The sequence below is a fragment of the Notamacropus eugenii genome, chromosome 5 (assembly GCF_028372415.1).
Source record: "Notamacropus eugenii isolate mMacEug1 chromosome 5, mMacEug1.pri_v2, whole genome shotgun sequence".
Taxonomy (NCBI): domain Eukaryota; kingdom Metazoa; phylum Chordata; class Mammalia; order Diprotodontia; family Macropodidae; genus Notamacropus; species Notamacropus eugenii.
This window is the reverse complement of record NC_092876.1, coordinates 251927856-251948976: the sequence shown is the minus strand read 5'-3', so window position 1 is coordinate 251948976 and position 21121 is coordinate 251927856.

The window sequence follows — 21121 nt, the reverse complement described above, 5'->3', positions numbered from 1 at the left end:
TACTATAAAAGGAAAAAAGTGGGACATAGTTACGATAATGCCATGTATCATAATAGAGGGAAATTCCCTTCACTGTTTGATTCTAGGCATGAGTCATATTTGACAGCCAGTCATGTAGTTACAGGATATTAAAAGCAAGGCTTAAGATTAACCAGGGGAAATTTTCCTCTTCAGAAAGGAAATAACACAATGGGAAAATAGAGTCAGGAGGATCTTTAGTATGCTTTAGGCATCCCCAAAACCATTCCTAGGCATAGACATCCACCTTTAGCAGTTCACAGACTACAGCACGTCATGGCAGTTTAGGCAACTACTCCTGCAATCAAAGCTCAAAACAATAGTAAATTACAGATGATTACTGAGTAAAATAACAAAAATGATTATATTTTAATTAGCTATAAATGAATATCAACATAAGAATCAATTCTGAATAATTTGGTTGTACATAGATAGCAATTTTTTTAGGGTAAAAATAAATAGCAAACAAAGAAAACACAAAATGTGTCATTATTATTAGTGTGTCATTAAACACAACACCAACCTGACCTATTTAATTTGTTGCATCCAGAATTATCATTGGAAAATTATATTCTCTAACTACCTAAATTTTATCTCATTGCATAACTTGAATGCCTCATTGACTTAAAGTAACTTAACTATTCATGATTATGTCTGTCAGTAAATTCTTATCCATTTGATTTGTTACTGTGCCTTTCAGAATAAGATGGGAATTCAAAGATGTTTTGAACTGACTAAAATTCATGAAGTTATAGAATTTAAAAGGGAATCTGGGATCACCCATAAAGAGGTTAAATGATTTCCAGAAGCCACACAGCTGATTAATGGCTCAAACAAGTCTAGTTTGAGAGGTGTCAGTTGACCAGAAGGGTAAAGAAATCTAGGCAGAGGCAAGATGGAAGTACATCCCACTTTCTATGATAACTCTCAACTCCATTATTATGTCACTGTAGGGAGCAACCATGAACCAGCATGATCAAGGTCAGAGTATTAGAATTCCCTTCCAGCAAGCATTAGGTCTCTGTTTGAAAGACCTTCTATTCATTCCTCTCCAGGTGCAAACTGGTACTCAAAGTGCAGATCTCTTAGGGGGAATATTCCATTAACCTGAGAGTGTTTCCTTTATTAGACTTTTTAAAGGGACTTCTATTCCTTGAAACAAGTTATTTATTTGTTTTCCAAAAAATATTATTTTCAGAATTATGAGTTTCAATGTTCCCCTTTTCCTGCCTAATATGACTCATAGGGATTTTTTTTTTGCATTAGATTAAGGTCAAGAATGAAAATCATTTCCCCAAGAAGTATCATTACATATATCATTAATCTTCTTTATAATTTTTTTAACTATCATGATATTTCCGCACAGTAAAAGTAGCCAATATTTAAGTTATTCTCTCCTTAAAACTTAATGAGTTGGTAGTACTAACATTATCTCTGCTTTAAAGAGGATGAAATAAGGTTGTCAGAGGCTTAATTAAAAATATTTAGGACACTAAGGTTGAACAGTTCACACTTTTCTCCATGAATTTTTAGTTCATGCTATTATTGTCTTCAGGATCCTCCCGAAGTTTCCACTAACATATTCTGCTTACCTTTTCCCCTCTCGTTTTATTTAATTCTTGGCTTTCACCATCCTATTAATTGTACAGAGCATTTCAAAAATGTAGATACACTGAATTTTGGAAAGATTCTAAATTTCTGGTTTACACTTTAACCAAAGTCCTCTGGCAGCTCTTTTCTGTGCTTATCATACCTATTTTTTCTTTTGGTTTTCTATTGCCTGTACTTATCATATCCATTTTTTTTCTTAAGCTTTGAGTGAGTCTGCCATCACCCCAAAGTTGAACCATTTACTGAATTTGAACTGGAAAGGTCCTTCTAGCTCCCTCATTTTATCAGAGGTAACTGCCGCCAAAGGATATTAAGTAATTTCCTCAAGATCATGTAGCTAAATGTGACAGAGCCACGATTCAAACCCAGCTCCTCTGACTCCAAATTTAGCACCTTTTCCACCGTCCCATACTGCTTCTGAATTTTGTCTTTGTGACCTGTGAGAGAATGTTCCAAAACCTAACTCTGCTCCCTACAGCCTCAGGTTTTCCATATCTATCAAGTTTCCATCAAATCTCTTCATACTCAGGCTGTTCGTTTCCACTAAGCTGGATAGTATTTCCAGCATCAAAAGCCTCAGACCCTGCAACTGTAAAACATAGCTCACTTCTATTTGTTCTGCTAAGGATTTCATTTGCCAGCAGATACGGTTGAGCTTTAAATCTCTTTTCAGAGTGTCTTAAAGTCTTAATTCATTTGGAGTTGTTTCATGTGGTCCAAAATAATCTCTCACTCTATGCAATTTAGTTTTTGGAGAAAGGGAATATACTGACCAGACTTTAACTTAGAAAAAACTCATTAGAGATATTCCATTTGTTATTACAATGCAAAGTAATTTTTCTTAAATGATCAGCTCCTTCTGTCCGTGTCTTTTTCTTTTCACCTGTTCTGACATAGGCAATACAGGTAATGGTGTATCTAGGTGGCATAGTAGATAGAGTGGTAGAGCTAGAGTCAGGAGGACCTGATTTCAAATATGACTTCAGACAATTACCGGCTACATGACATTGAGCAAGTGCTTTAACCCTTTTTTTTCAGTTTCCTAATCTGTAAAAAGAGCTAGAGAAGAAAATGGCAAACCAGTTTTGCATCTCTTCCAAGAAAACCACAGATGGGGTCACCAAGAGTCAGACATGATTGAAATGACTGAACAACAACACTAACAATATAGGTATATCCATACAGTCTGACTTCCTCAAAATTTAGACATTTGAAGATGAAAGTTGCCAGAATACTCCTTTTGTCTGTTGGCCTGTCTGATACAGGTCAACAATGATTGTAGCTTTAGTTGTATTCTTCAGAAACCACCAGCTACACTGCCATTTTCAATGAACCTGACAAAACAAAGCCATTTGTAAATTATTAAGAGTGTGTGGCATTAACATTATTCCATGTGCTACCTTAGACAATAGGTCAAAGGGCCACTTGCCTACTAGACTCCCTCTTTATGACCTTGCTTGAAACCTGACAATGAAGTTCTTTTATATACATAATGCATAGGTAGCATGATGTAGCACATAGAAATTCATGTTTAGATTGAGGACAGCCTCATTTCAAATCCCATCTTTGACAAGAGTTGTGCACCTCAGAAAGAATTCTCAGAAGATGTTGGAGTAGGTCAGAAAATTCCAAGCTCTCCAGATTTCTCCCCCAAAAAAGATGGTATAGCACCTCAGGACAAACATTAAGTAGTAAAAATAAACAAGAGTTGGGGCAAAACAATGTTCTTCCTGGGACAACAGGAGGACATCTGAAGAAAAATCCCATTATGAAGTTTGTTTCCTGTGAAGAATAAACACATCCAGGCTAGTTCCATTTAAATAACAAGCAGTGATCCCTGGGGTTAGCTGAGTTGGGAGGCAGCCTCCACAGCAGCTACTGGAACTTTTACCCCTGTGACACTAAGAGAAGTTGTGTATCTTAGTTTGGGAAAATTGAGGGAATCTATGCTGACAAGGAATGCCAGATCCAGCTGTACTATGGAAATACAGTCCTGGGCAAGAAGGAAGCAGCATGTACTGAGTGAGTGCAGAAGTAGTGGGGTGGGAAATTTTAAGGAAGAAAATGATTACTTGAAAATCAGAATTAGACAAGAGGAAGCTTGTGAAGTCATAAGAGGCCAAGAAATAATAAAACAAAATATAAAGAATGAAATAATAGAAGAGAATGTGAAATATCTTATGAGAAAAATAACTGATCTGGAGAACAGGTCATGAAGAAAAAGCTAATGCTAAAATAGATATAATCAAAAGAAGAAAATGGGGAAACTATACTATGAGTCAGCCATATTTGTCAATGTAGTTTTGACTATTTAAAACAGCTGCTAGAGAGTATAAGGTTGGAATATTGCTGTGGTGTAGGAAATGATGAGTGGGTGGACTTGAAAAAATATAGGAAAACTTGGACTTATAAAGGAAGAGGTTATATACTCACAGGAAAGAGAGAAAAAATAAGAATAGTATGGCTATACATAGATGCAAATGAATGCATATGTATATATATATGAGTATAACTATAAATATCTAAGTATATGAATATGTAAGCAAATATATGTACATATATGGGTGTATACATCTTTGTATGTATGTATAGTTTTATTAATTTATGTTTATAAATTTATGTCTATATGTGTGTATAGATATGTATATGTGTATATATATATATTGTATATATATATATCCATGTTTAATTGAACCTTCTGAGGAGGGAGGAGAAATAGAGAGTAAGAACAAAGTAACGAGTACACAGCAGAGAACAAAAGGAAATTTACATTGAAGCAAAGAAAAGATGGTTAACTCTCAACACAGTGCATAATATTTATTATATAGGCTTTCTTGAAATGGAAATTTATTGCTGTATATTTTGAATTCTCTCTTATGTTTTACTGTGCACGTGACAATCCTTTATTTTTATTTTCTTATTTTATATTATTTTAGTGTTAGTATTTGTTCATTATTTTATTTTCTTAGTTTGTATTGAAGTTTAAAATAGAATATGTGTGTGTGTGTGTGTGTGTGTATTTTAAAGAGTTTTGTACCTCCAGCTACATATAATCCCTATATGTCATTCCCTGGGATTCATCAGCTAGTAAGGATAATCACCTGCATTGATAGGAATTCCAATCCTGGGAATTTATCCATTCAGATTAAGGCACAGATCCCTAATACGTTTTTGAATGGGCATAAGGTAATAACCATTTTCATATTCAATACCATTACCTCATTATCTCTCAGGTTTGGCCTTATGCATGAGTTACTTTAGTGATCTACCTTGTCACTAATATCTCTTTCTTTGGCTTATGTTAGTGGCCAACATTGCCACAATTATACATTCCTTTGATTATTTCCTCTTCCCTATCTAAATTCATAGTCAAACAGCATGCTCACCAATGAACTAATTCTTCTCTAATAATTCCACTTCAGAGTAATCCCTTTTCCTTCTGAACCCACAGCACTTGTTCATTAATGAAAGATTTATTTCTTTTCATTGTTATTTAACTCTAGTATTAAGAAAATACTAAAACTCTCTCGAACTCAGTTTCATTATTTATAAAATGAGGCATTTCAATAAGATAATTTCCAAGACACCTTCCAAATCTATCATTCCAGTTTTATAATTCTATTTTAATTTTTGTGTGAATGTCATATTCTCTCAATTAGATTCTAAGTTCTTTGTAAGCTATTTTTGATCCTGTACAATGTTTAGCCCAATGCCATGAAAAATTTTCATGAGTAAAAATTTTGTGTAAATTTTCATTGAATCAATAAATAGGAAAAAGTAGAATCCTGCTTATAAATATTATTTGGGTATGTAACACATTGATAAATGAATCAAGAGACAAGCAAATATTTACTGAATCCTACTATATCTCATTAGTATGCACATTTCACTGTTGCAAAGTATATACTTTAATTAGATGATTCCTATTTTTAGTAGAGTTGTAGATAAAAAGTTACAGGTATGACCTTTGTGACATTATAAGCCCTACACAGAAAGTTGAATTACTTATTCATAAATGTTGAGATCATCAAGAAGAGATCTAGGAAATCTAAATATGTCATTGGCCAGTGCAAAAATAGGGAAATTTGAAGTTCCATGTTATATTTGGGGAACATAGAGAAGGCCAATTTGACTGAATTATAAAGTACTAGAAAAGAAGTAACATAAAATCAGACAAAAAAAGATAGTGTAAAATTGAAAATTTATTTTGATCCTATTTTGCTAAGATTTAATTAAGCCACATTCAACATTCCCTTTAACATTTCCTTTCAATTGTAAACTTCATCCATGACCTACATTCTGGAGAAACTTGTCTAAAGGGCAACCAAGCTTTTGTCTTGTAATTATCTTCATCCTGTTACCCCACCTATCACTGCCCTGCTTTCAAAAGAAACTTTAACATAAAAGGTAATATCTCATCAATTTAAACTATTATAGCAACTCTTATCCAGTCCAGACCAATCTCATCACCTGGGAATTTTGGTCTTGTGACTCAAATCATATGTCTTGGCTGTGGTTAAGGAGATTTCAGAAAGCGAGGTTCCAATGATGTAATCTCAATTCTGATTATACCAACAGAATAATAACCAATCAGAAGAAGACTCACTTATGTTACTTGAGATTTTGCTCTGTCATTTTACTGTTGTAAAAGACAGCATCAAACCTTATTTATTGCTAGCTAATTAATAGATCAATCATGCTTAGAACTTTGTCCCTCAGAATTTCTTTCATAACATAGGTTAGGGCCAGGTTGTTGAGGGCTTTAAAAGTAAAACAAAGAGCTCATTTTGATTTTAAAAGTGATAAGGTACCACTGGAGTTTATTCATTTGGAAAAGTAATGCTCCTTTAGGAAGTATCACTTTGGCAATTTTGTGGAGGATGGGTGGGAATGGTGAATATCCAAATTATATAAGGAATTAACATATATTTTTAAAAACCAATAATCATTCTTCAATACATGAACCATCAAAGAATATGAATAAACTTTTCTCAAAAACATATTTTTGAGTTATTAACAACCACGTGACAGATTACTCCAGAACATCAATGATTATAGAAATTCAATCCAATGTTTCACCTTACCTCCAACAATTGGCAGTCAACAGAAGATGAGCATAGTTAGTTCTGTAGCAAATGTAGGAAGACAGTCAAAATGCTGATGGTAGAGCTTTAAATTCTCCCAACATTCTAAAATCTAATTTGAAATTCTGCAAAAAATATGAGCAGACTGTTCATGTTTTTATACACAGTTCCTGCTGCTAAGTATATGCTTAAAAGGGGTTAAACATAGGAAAAAAGTTCCATTGTCCATAAAAAAAATTCATAGCAGTACTTTTGTGATAAAAAAAGAGCTGGAAACAGTGAGTACTTAATTACCAAGGAAATGGTTTTAAAAGATTACGATACATTAAATTAATGGAATATTATTGAACTAAAAAAAAAACAACAAATCTGAGAGCTCAGAGAAACTTGGGAAGACTTCAATCACTTAATAAGTCAATAAGCAATTACAATGTACCAGAAATTGTTCTAAGTGCTAGAAGAATCAGGAAAATGTTATGACCACAAGGTAAATGTAAAGGACAATAAAACAGATCAGAAAAGTTGCATAATTATAATAACTTATCTTTGTCTCAGAAATCATAAACCATACCTCCTTCCAATCATAGTAGGAGACTGAAAAGTTAGAATTTTGCAATCCATCTATTCACTGGTTTTGCTTAAATGTGTTGGGGTTTTTTTCCTTTCTCTACAAGGGAAATATCCTTGAAGGGATGTAGAGTATCTGAAATTGACTGTAATGTACAAATACATTGATTCAACAAAACTTTTAAACTGTTGAAAACCTTGGAGAAAGCTGTTTCTATAGCATGAGGAGGACATTGCAAGAGGATAAGAAGTGCGAGCTAAAGAATTAGAAGACTCTTTTCTAGGATATGAAATGGAGAAGAGATATTAGATTACAGTTTAAAGGTGTAGTAGGGCCAAGTAAAGAATTTTTGTTGTTTGTTTGATTATGGAAAAAAACCCAAAAACTTGGCCATGTGTGTAAGAAACCAGGACAAAATTAGCAGTTAGGAGAAAATGTTGATGAGGACTTTCTGAATGTTCTGCACCAACCCAGTTGATATATAGTTCTTTAAACAAGGGCAATTAAGAGACGCAGGTAGATAGGGCACAGGTCCTGAAGTCAGAAAGACTCCTGAGTTCAAAACTAGCAGCAGAAATTTACTATCTGTGTGACCCTGGGCAATTCACTTAATCCTATTTGCCTCAGTCTTTTCATCTGTTAAATGAGCTGGAGGAGGAAAAGGCAAAGCACTCAGGCATCTTTGCCAAGAAAACTCCAAATGGGTCATGAAGAGTTCGACATGACTGAAAATAACCCAACAACAATAACTATTAAAGAATCACAACAGTCCGTATTTATATTGCATACTAAGACTTCCCGCAATTTTTTTTATAGTTACCTTGTAAGACAATTATACTATTATTTTTTCTCTTTTATAGATAGGGAAACTGAGAATCAGCAAAGTTATGGGACTTGTCCATAGTAATAAAACTAGTAAATGTTGAAGTCAGGATTCAGCATACATCTCCTCACTCTTGTCCTGCATTTTATTTCCATTTCCATGCTAGCTATGTGAGCATCAGATTTTCAAGCAGAAGATCTCAGTTAAAATCCTACCTCTACTACTCATTATTGGTGAAATGTTTGAAAATCATTTAATTTCTCTGCACCCCACTTCTTTTTTTGTAGAATGAAGGAGCTGAATTAGTTAAAAACTAAGATACTTTCCAGTTTGACATACACAATCATTCATGAGCAGCTAAGGTGGTGCAGGATGTAGGCCCAGATCTCCATGCCTAGAGTCAGGAAATCTGGTCTCAGATACTCACTAACTGTGTGACCCTGGGCAAATACCTTAACCTCTGTTTATCTCAGTTTCCTCATCTGTAAAATGGGGATAACAGTAGCACCAACCAACCTCCTAAGGTTGTTGTGAGGATCAAATGAAATAATAATTGCAAAACACCTAGCATGCAGCCTGGTACATATTAAGCATCATATAAATGTTAGCTTTTATTAAGATGATAACCTAAATACCTAGCCCAGCCTACCTCTCCCACCTACCCATACTGCCTTTAAAACATTTTACAAAGAAAATACAACTCTTCTATAAAACTGTGCATAACCTTTGATTCAGCAATACCATTGCTAAGTCTACATACCAAAGACATCAAAAAGGAAAAAGGGGAAAAGGACCTATTTATTCCAAAATATTTATAATTTATAATTATTTGAACAAAAATATGTTTAATTCAAAAATATTTAAATATTTAGCCATTCAGTTGGAGAATGGCTAAACAAACTGTGGTACATGATTTTAATGAAATATTATTGTACTATAAGAAGTAGCAAGAATGATTTAAGAAAAACCTGGAAAGACTTATATGAACAGACAGAAAATGAAGTGAACAGAACCAGGAGAACATTATACGCAGTAGCAGCAATATTATTCAATGAAGAGCTGTGAATGACTTAGCTATTCTCAGCAATACAATCATCTAAGACAATCACAAAGGACTAATGGTGAAACATACTGCCTCCAGAGAAATAACTGATATTGTTTGAATACAGTCTGAAGCATGTTAATTTTCTCCTTTCTTTCTTTGTTTTTCTTCCTTTTTCTTTCTTTCTTTCTTTCTTTCTTTCTTTCTTTCTTTCTTTCTTTCTTTCTTTTTCTTTTCTTTTCTTTATACAAAATGACTAATATGGAAATGTTTTACATGATTTAAAAAAAAAAAAAAGGAAAGAACATATGGCCCTTCGAAATTAGATGATTTGCCCTGGGACGCAGAAATAGTTAAGGCCAAAGGCAATTCTAGAACCGTATCTTCTGTTTCCTAACATACTATCTTTATAGTCTTAACTGTGACTGAATTAAAGAAATGGCATTTACTGGTAAACTGTAAAAGTACTGGTGAATTATAAAAGGTAATCATGGTTTTCTCACGACAACTTTTGTTTAAGTGCCCTACTCTTGACCAGAATCCTTGAAAGGAGGAAGCCATAGCTAGTCATGTTTGTGCTTAGAACAAGTAACAAGTAACACAGAGAGAACCTAGGATAATTACCAGCCCTCAGACTCTAATGGGGAGACTGTTGTGTTGGCACGTCAGCCAGTGCAGGGAAGGGGGTGGTGGCAGAAGCTAATTTGGGATGTGGCCATCAAATACTATATGATAGCCTCCTATTTTAATGAATTATTCATGATATTTAGATTCTGTTCAGTTAGGTCTCTATTGCTAAAGGACTGCAAGTGCTGCCTTTAGATTCTTTTAAGTTTCTGTGCCCTAGTTATAACTTTAGGAGGAGCTTTTCCCATTGACTGGCTGTTTACTTTCTGTTTAACAAAAATTAAGAGATGGGAGAAGTTTTAATTTGGAATTCCAGAAACCTAACTCCAAATACTTAACCATGTAAACTTTAGGGACATGAAGAATCATCTACAACTTATTGGGGAACTCGAATGCACAAAAACATCTAGCAAAGCAGTAGTATACCATTCATTATGAGCCATTTCCTGAGAAATTCACTTAGCTTGCTAAGGATCTTGAGAAAATATGACTGATTTATGAAGCTGCTACTTTTTACAATTGCATGATAATTGAGCCATTTTTGCAACCCTTAAATTTTTTGCATACTCAATTATCATACATTTTGGTCAAATAATTTTGCTGACACTGTCAAAAGCTGCTCTACTTTTTAAATACTATATTTATGACTTTAATTTCCTTGCTCTTTTTAGCAATGATTTTAAGGTTAAAATAGCTTCCCGAAAGAAGCGCATTCCAGAGAAAATGCATAGTAAGAGCAAAATCAGTGAGAATGAAAAGTATGAATGTGCTTAGGTAATATAGGTCAGCTTGCCCAACAGAGTTCCAAGAAGTGAGAAGTGGGAAACAATAGAAATATTAAATTATATTTATATAAATTTACGGTTTGGAAAGTATTTCACATGTAGTATTCACATTATCTGAGCCTAACAACAACTCTATAAGGTAAGTACTATAGGCATTATTAGTATCCTCTTTTTACAGATGAGGAAACAGAAGCTCAGAAAGGTGCAATGACTGGCCCAAGATCACACAGGTAGTAAATGTTGGAAGTGGGAGTCAAAACTGAGTATCTATTAAATTCAAAGCAACTTGCTATCTCATACAATCATGCAGCTAAAGCTGGAAAAATAGATTGAGGCTAGAATATGTAGAATCCAAATAGAGGTGGAACTCTATTTAATAAACAACATGAAACTCAAAAAATTTTTGAAGAAAAATCTTAACACTGGACTCCTTTCTCCTCCCCTTTCCCCTACTGCACTCCCTGAAAAATAATCTACCAGAAATGGCTTGAACAAATTTCTAAGGCTGCTGGTAAGAAAGTATTGGAATGAAATGAAGGTAGAATTCTACTCCCACTGTATTTTTTTTTGGGGGGGGGGAATGAGGGATTGAGTGGATGATATGTTCCTGAAATAATAAGTAAGAGGTCTGGGTACATTTTTCTTGAAGGAGTTACCCCTCTTGGAGTGATCATAAGCTGGAAATTATACTTTATGCACTTGCAATTTAAGGCAGCTAGGTGGCTCAGTGTATAGAGCATTGTGCCTAGAGTAAAGAAGACTCATTTTCATGAGTTCAAATCTGCCCTCAGACGCTTGGTAGTGTTATCCTAGACCCTGTTCCCATCTGTAAAATTATCTGGAAAAGGAAATGGCAAACCACTTCAATATTTTTGTCAAGAAAACCCCATATGGGAACTGAGCTAACTGAACAACAACAACAAATTATAATTAATTAGTTTCACTCCTTACCCACAGGTGTGGATACTGGCTCCAGCAAAGTATGTTACAGCCGTTGGACCATTTGATGGACCATCTTTCAGGGGTGGTAAAACCAAAAGCAATCCATCATCCTTTAGCCAGATGACAAAACTGAGCATCCCATAACTATTATGCTGTCTTTACACTCATCCTGAATTCAGTAGCTTTTCTGAGAAGTCATGGGAATGAAGTATCAAATAAAATGTTGTTGTTTCTATAGCATTACCCCCAGTGCTCTTTTTAGGATTCATCTTAACAATTAATGAAGACAAATGTCTAAAATCACTAGTTGGAAATCACTGTTAGCCAATACACTTTTAGAAAACAAACCACAAGGACTATCTGTAAGGAGTGCATGAATGCATGTATGCATGTATGCTTGTGTGTATATACATGGGTATGTTTATATATAAAGATAGGATTCTGTGGGGGATGGGTCATGAAAATATAGATGTTGTAATCTACTAGTGAAGAAGTGTGTTGAAATGAAGAAAGCACTGGAATTGGTATCAGGAAGACCTGGTTTCAAATTCTGACTTATAATAGCAGCAGCAGTTTCAGATGCTCTCAGACCAGGGACTATAAGAAGATCAGGCAATTGATAAGAAAGAGAGTATATGGATCCCCTGTACTAGCCCTGGAAGCAGGACAGGTTGCTGTTTAGTAACTCCACTGCCAATTCAGGTCATAGTTCTCATGTGGCAAAGAGTTCTTTCTATTCCAAGGAGGCAGAGGCACTGAAGACTAGCATTGTTTGTAGCCACATGCAATCAGAAGCCAAGATGCACAGTGTTACTTCTAGTCACAAGAAAGTAGGATTCCTGAGAAATATCACTTCTATTCACAAAGAAGCAGGGACCTAAGATGCAGCATCCTTTGTAGTCACAAAGGAGAAGTGGGCATTGAGGAGCAGTATTACTTTCAGTCATAAAGGAAGAGGGGTCCTGAGGATCTAGATCAATTTCAGTCACAAGGGAGCAGTGACCAAACCTCTCCACATTTGACACCATTTCAAAAACACTGAAAACATCCAAACTCCCAGAAGTAGCTTTGAAAACAGCATTGTGGAAAAGCCTGAACTTTTGGACAATGCTTCCCCACTCACGGAATGCAGCCTAATTTTTACATAAAATTAAAAATCAAAAAAGAGGCTGGAAACATAGGTAAATAATTTAAAAAGCTATTATGTGACAGAGCACCTTAAGATAGAAACTAAGAAGAGAAAAACATCAAAATAATTACAAACAATGCCTCAAAAAATGTGAATTCAATATGAGCCCAAAAGAATTTTGAGAAAAGGTAGGCATTTTCAAAATTAAAAAAAAGCAGTAAAGGAAAAATTAGGAAGATAAACAAGAGTGATACAAGAAAATTATGAAAGACAATTAAGATCTTTGTAAAAGAGACAAAAACACTGAAAAATAACTTTAAAAAGCAGAATTTGTCAAATGGAAGAAGAGGTACAAAAACTCACTGAAGAAAATAATTCCTTAAAAATTGTAATAGGTCAGGTGGAAGCTAAAGACTCAATGAGAAATCAAGAAATCATAAAACAGTCAAAATAATGAAGAAATAGAAGAAAATCTGAATGATGTCATGGGAATAACAACTAGCCTGGAAAACAGAGAGAGGAGAGATAGTTTTAGAATAACTCTGAGTTAGTACCTTATAACTATCATACTGGCTAATATGATAGAAAAGGAAAATGACAGATGTTGGAGGGGATGTGGGAAAATTCAAACACTAGTGCACTATTGGTTAAGTTGTATACTAATTCAACCATTCTAGAGAGCAATTTGGAGCTATGCCCAAAGGGCTATAAAACCACACATACCTTTTGACCAAGCAATACCACCACTAGGTCTGTATCCCAAGGAATAAAAAAAAAATGAAAAGGATCTATACATAGAAAAATATTTATCATAGCTCTTTAGTGGTGAGAAAGAATTAGAAATTGAGGGGATATCCATCAACTGGGGAATGGCTGAACAAAGTTTTTGCATATGATTTTAATGGAATGCTATTTTGCTTGAAGAAATAATGAACGGGATACTCTCAGACTTAAATTAATTGATGCAACGTGAAATGAGTAGAAGCAGGGGAACATTGTACACAGTAACAGCAATATTACACTATGAATAACTTACCTATTCTCAGTAATACAACAATTTGAGACAATTCTGTAGGACTTATGATGAAAAGTACTACTCATTTCCAGAGAAAGAACTGGTAGAGCCTGAACGTAGATTAAAGGAACTTTTTCTTTACTTCATTTTTCTTGGTTTTTTAATCTGTGTTTTCTTTCACAGAATGACTTACTTGGAAATGTGTTTTGTATGATTACATATGTGTAACCTATGTCCAATTACTCACTTTCCCAATGACCAGAGGAGGGAAGAAGGGGAGAGTCTGGAAATTAGAATTTGAAAAAAAAAAAAGAGTATGTTAAAATTATTTTTACATGTAACTGGGGAAAACTAAAATATTAAACAACACTTTTAAAAGGCAGGGATGGTATTCTTGATATCAGAAAAAGCTAAAAGAGGCTTAATTAAAAAAATTAGCAGGGAAACTACATTTTGCTGAAAGGCACCATACTCAATGAAGTAATGTCAATACTAATAATGCATATATCAATTGGTATAGCAACCAGGAAAAGTTAAATGAATAAAAGAGGGAGAAGACAATAAAACTACACTAATTGGGGACATTAACTTTCCTTTCCCTCAGAGTTTTAAATAATTCAAGTAGATAGATAGATTCATAGAAATTTAGATATGACAGACCTCTGGAAAAAACTGAATGGAAATAGAAATATACCTTTTTCTCAGTTGTATGTAGCACCTTCACAAAAATTAAACATGTATTAGGCACAAAAATCTCACAACCAAATGAAGAAAAGAATAAACATTAAATTCACCTTTTTCAGACCACAATGCAATAAAATTGCATTAAATAAAGGTCCTAGATTAAAAGGAATGGGAAATTAAATAATATGATACTAAAGAATGAGTGAGTTAAGGAGCAAATTATAGAAACAATCAATAATTTCATTAGAAATAAAGGAAAAAATAAGACAACAAACAAAAAATCATGGGATACAGCAAAAACAGTACTTAGGGCAAAATTTATAATTTTAAATGTTTAAATCAATACAAAAGAGAAAGAACATATGAATAAATTGGGCATAGAATTAAAATACTAGAAAAAGAACAAATTTAAAATGCTCAATTAAACATAAAAATGGAAATAGTGAAATTCAGATAAAAAATTAATAAAACTGAAAATAAAAAATCAAATAAAAGTAGGAGCTGATTTTATGAAAAAAATCAACAAAATAGATGAACTATTAGTTAATTTGATTTAAAAATTAGGAAACCGAATTGCCAGTATCAACAAATGAAAAATATGAATTCACTACCAATGAAAACAAAATGAAAGCAATTATTAGGAGATATTTTCTCCAATTATGTGTCAGTGAAAACCCACAATCTAAGGGAAATATATGCATATTACAAAAACATAAACTATCCAGATTAGCAAAAGAGGAAATAGATTGCTGAAGTAACCCTCTTTTAGAAAAAAAAATTGAACAAGTCATAAATGAAATCCCTAAGAAAAAGTTCCCAGGATCCAAAGGATTTGCAATTGAATTCTATCAGTCACTTGAGGAACTATTAATTCCAATACTATATAAACTGTTTGAAAAACTAGGTAAAAGAGGGATCCCATATAATTCCTTTTCTGACCAAATCTGGTTTTGATTCTTAAACCAGGAGAACAAAGAGAAGGAAGGAAAAATATAGGTTAAGTTTAAAAAGTAAAATACTAACACAGAGATCATGGCAATATATCAAAAAGATGATGTTCTATGACCACATTGGGTTATACTAGGAATTAAGGATTGATTCAACATTAGAAAAAAACCTAGCAAAATTCATCTGGAAGAATAAAATGTCAAGAATATCAAGAGAATCAGTGAAAAAATGTGAAGGAGAGTGACTTAGCAGTGCTAAATTGGAAAACTATTTCACGAAAGAGTGAACATCAAAACAATGTGGTACTGAGTAAGAAAGTGGTGAATCAGTTGAAAGGATAACACACACACACACACACACACACACACACACATGCACACACACACATGCACATACACACACAGAGTAGCAAAAGACCAAAATAGTATAATGTTTGATACATCCAAAGATCTGAGCTTTGGGGCCAAGAATTCATCATTTGAAAAAAAATTGCTGGGAAACTCAGAAAGCAGTTTTGCAGAAACCAGGTATAGAATAACAAATCACACCATATAGGAATATAAGGTCAAAATAGCTACATGATTAAGATATAAAAGGTGATATCATAAGCACATTTTGGGATCATGGAAAAATTTACTTTCAGGTCTATGGATAGGAAAAGAGATAGAAAGAAGAAATAGAAAAATATATAAGAAGTAGAGACAAAAAGGATCACAAGAAAGGAAATGAGTCATTTTGATTAAAAAAGTTTCTGCACGCAAAAAAATATTTAGCAAAAATTATATGGAAAGAAGGAAAATTTTACAAGTTTCTGTCATAAAGACTTTATTTCTCACATATATATTGAAATGATCTAAAGTTATAAATTTATGAGAACCAATCCCCAATTTATAAATGGTCTAAAAATATGAATATAAGTAATCATAAAGAAATTTTAAAAAGGTGAAAGAAACCTACTTGTACAAAACTATTTATAGCGAATGTTTTTGTGGTGGCAAAAATTAGGATTTGGGATGTTGCCCATCAACTGGGGAAAAACTGAACAGATTGTAATGTACGATTGAATGTAATGCTATTGTACTATAAGAAATAATTAGTAGGATGGTTTCAGGAAAGAAAACAACAACTGGGAAGACCTATATATGAACTGATATAAAATGAAAAGAGTAGAACAAGGAGAACAAACTGTACAGTAACACTAATTTTATAACAACCAATCAAACATGAAAGAATTAGCTACTCTTATCCATACCACAATCCAAGACAATTCCAAATATGTATCTATTGGCATGTATGTATACATATGTATGTATATGTGTATATGCATACATGCATGTATGTACATATACACACATTTATGTGCACAGATTGTTTAACACAAGAAAAACTATTGACATCATTAATTATATAATAATAAATAGTTAAAAATTCATATGGTTCTAACAACAGATGCAGAAAAGCTTTCTGACAAACTTCAACACTAATTATTATTAAAAAAACACTTGAAAGTTGATTTTTCCTTATATGGATAAAAAACACCTATCTAAAACCATCAGCAAGTATTATTTGTAATGGAGATAAACTAGTAGCCTCTCTAATAAGTTCAGATGCGAAACAAGGATGCCCACTGTCACCAGTATTATTCAGTATTCTGTTGGGAATCCTAGAAATACCAGTAAGAGAAGAAATATAATACAAGATAATACAAGATGTAGCACCTTCTACATTAAGGGCTCAAAGGGCTTGGAATATGATATTCTGGAGGTCAGAGGAGTTAAGATTAAAACCAAGAATCACGTACCCAGCAAAACTGAGTCTCATCTTGCAGAGGAAAAATGGATAATCAATGAAATGGAGGACTTTCAAGCATTCTTGATGAAAAGACCATAGTTGAATAGAAAATTTGACTTTCCAGGATAAGAATCAAGAGAAGTATGAAAAGGTAAACAAGAAGGAGAAATCATAAGGAACTTATTAAAGTTGAACTGTTTACATTCCTACATGGAAAAATGATATTTGTAACTCATGAGACCTTTCTAAGTGTTAGGTAGTTGGAGGAAATAGATTTATAGCTAGGTATCCATATATCTAGATAGATAGATAGATAGATAGATAGATAGATAGATAGATAGATAGATAGATAGATAGATAGATAGATAGACAGATAGATTAGATAGATAGATAGATAGATAGATAGATAGATAGATAGATAGATAGATAGATAGATAGATAGATAGATAGATAGATGGCCACAGGGTGAGTTGACTATGAAGGGATGAAATCTAAAATATAAAATTAAGGGGTGAGAGAGGAATAGATTGAGAGAAGGAAAAAGGGAGAGATAGAATGGGGCAAATTACCACACATAAAAGAGCAAGAAAAAAGGTTTCAAAATGGAGGGGAAAAAGGGGAAGGTTTGAGGGAATGAGTGAACCTTACTTTCGTTGGATTTGGCTTAAAGATGGAATAACATACATACTCATGACCATATGTATATATACCAATTTGTGTCAAATGGTAGCCATCTCTAAGGTGAGGGGAGGGAAGAAAAACAGAAAGTTACATGGTAATTTTTTCATATATTTGAAAGGAATAGCTAGTTGTTCATAGCAAATTTGCAGTGTCGTGTACAATCATCTTTTTTTTTATGGTACTATACTATGGAAATGCTTTCTTTATTCCACAAATGAAAAATGACTTTTAATAATAAGAAAAGAAAAATTCTATCCAACTCCTCAGAAAGAGCTGATCAACTATGAGTGCAGGCTGAAGAACACTTTTTTCACAATCTTAATTTTTATTATGTTTTTAATTGTGGGGTTTTTTGCAACATGGCTGATAAAGAAGTATATTTTGCATAACTTCCCATATAAAATTGATATAATATTACTTTCCTTCTCAGTTGGTGAAAAGGGATTAGAGGAAGAAAGAGAATTTGTAACTAAAATTATCTTTTTAAAAAATGGAAGGAAGGAAGGAAAGAAGGAAGAAGGAAATTGACTTTAGCTATGTGACCCTGGCCCAAAAAACTTAACTTATTTAAGTCTTAAGATGGAGATAATGAACTTACGCCATTAGTTTGAGAATACATTGAGATAATCCATGTAAAATACTTTACAAACCTTAAAGTTCTCTTTAAATTTAAGCTATTATGATAAAATTATCTTTGCCTTACTTTTATGGACAAAGTTTTAAGCCTGAGATATTTGCATATTTGGAGAGAATGATCACTCTACATTGTGTGCCTCTAAGGAATGGAGTTGGTTTGAGAGGCCTGAAGAGGAGAGATATTCTCAGTGGAAGTAGAACAAGAAATAAACAGTTTTTCAAGGAGACACCCACTGAGAGAAAGAACAGGCTTTGAAAGACAGACATGTAGAAGAAATTGGGCTCCTCAACAAGTCTCTGATATCCAGCTTGCTTCCCTAGAGACTTTGGGGAATTTTCTTCTGCGTGAGATCAAATTTCTCTCTCTTGGTTAGGTAAAATATCTTGCTCCCCCTGAGAAAGTTCCTTCACTCACTGTCTGTATTATCTGTAATATTTTAATTTTTCTATCTTTTCTATTTTCTAGTTACAATTTTACTTCCTGTTCTCTATTTGTATGATCTTTTTTTTTTTCTAATTTCATTTGATAGGAGGGAGTCAAGATGACAGATAAAAGCTTGGGTCACTCCCTTCTCCTTTAACTCCAAGGCCAACATTTAGTAAGGAAGATAAATATTATTTTAGTCTGGTATCCTTTCCTGAACCAAATAGTACAGCATCCTCATTGCCAGGCAAGACCTGCTTGAAGAACTATTGTCAAGATTCTGCATGTCTTCTCATGAATCATATTTAGATAACTCTTCTGGACATACCCAGGCCCTACATGGGGAATATACCTTACATTTTAAATTTTCAAAGGGGTATCAAAATAACTTTCATTTAACTTTCTATTCTGTCTACTGCGTGTCATGTATGAGTATCTCAGTTACTATTCTCAGACTTTTTGTTCTTTTTTTTAAACAAAGAATGTGACATGAACTATTTTCAGAAATTAATTATTTAGTTACCATTTACTTAGAACTAATTCAAGTTTTTCCCTATTCTCTTCCACCCACACTAAGTATTTTTTGATTCCTCTGTTCAACCATTTTTCTAGTATTGGTACTCACATAAATGGTTACATACTTGTTAAACATATATATATTTTATTTTGGGAAGTTCCAAAACAACTGAAACATTTTTATTTGACCATTAAAATATATCATTATTGGGCCAAGAATTAAGGTGGAGACTTTCAGCCAAAAGTGAAACATTTTCAGAAATTTATGAAGAACTGAAACCAAGGGTTATAATGATATCTGTCTGGCAACCTTAGATGTATTTTTTGCCTGCATGAATCCTATAATTAGATCATGTGGGCTGTTTCCAACTCCTCTACCAGCACTTTAATATACTTAAAAATAATTCTAACAAGCTAATGAAATGCATTCTTTATTTCCTTAAACTATGTTGTGCCTTTTCAAAATAGTCAGAATTTTTAGAATATTTCTACATCTGTAGCTAAAATGATTTCTAAAAAAAGCTTTTGAGAACCAATTGCCTACATTTTTATAGATGTCAATTCCATCAAATGTTTCCTGAGCTGGAATGTTTGGAGTATTAGCCATTTACCAGTTGGCACGAAGTTCTTATAATATTAAATTATTTTAAAATTGAATAGGATATGTCAAATTACTTTGATTACTACTTTTCCAGTAGCAATAAAGAAAATATGGATGCATTAGTCAGTAAAGAAACATTATTAAGTATCTACTATGTACCAGACATGGTGTGCTAATCTCTGAGGATACAAAGAAAGACAAAAGACAGCTTCTGCCCTTGTAGCCCTCGCAATCATTTGGGAAAAGACTAAACAAATTGTGGTACATTAAAGTAATAATCATTGCATTGTAAGAAATGACTAGCAGAAAAACTGCAAACTCATGAAAAGTGAAACAAGCCAGACAAAGATAAGGATATAGAGGATAGCAACACTAATTTAAAAGAAAACAATAAGAAAAGACCAGAGAACTCATTTCAATGTGGTGAGAAACACTGACTCCAGAGGACTGATCATGAAATTCTTCTCCCCATTCTCTCTGGAGAGATAGTTTACTACTTCTGTGCAATGAGGCATGTACTTGGCATGGTCAAGGTATAAGTTCATTTAACTAGACTTTATTACAAGGGAGGTTTCTCTTCAGGGTTTATCTTAGAGAATGAGAACAATGTTGTTGTTTTAACAATATATAAATAAGGTATGTGTTTATAAAAGTGAATAGGAAAGAACAAAAATCTCTTCCAGTATTCTTTAAGTGATCTGTAAGGTGGCTTCCATCTACAAGTTGTTTAATGGGGAGTGGTTAGAAAACTGTTTACTCTGACCAGGATTGACCACTGGTCTATTACTTCTTCATGAATGTATCAGAGCCTGTACATACACACATACATATGTGTGTATGGTATGTATACAGACACATATATAATATGCATATCTGCATATATTATATGTGCATATTATGTAGCTAATATATTATTACCTGTGCATATTATATATAATATTTCAAATTTCTGGATTATTATTTTTTCAATATATTTCACAACTTTAGAGAAGACTCTGGACAAACTCTCATAATATTTAACTGGCTGAGTTTATGGAATTTCTAATAAAATAATCTTTGCATAATGATAGGATCACCTTGCAAGTGACAGGCCCTAGAACGGCTAATATTAAACCTGTCTGCATTCATGCTGTTCATATCATGGGTGGTAAATCACCATTGGTCCATTTTAAACAGTCTTGCTGTTCTATTCAGTT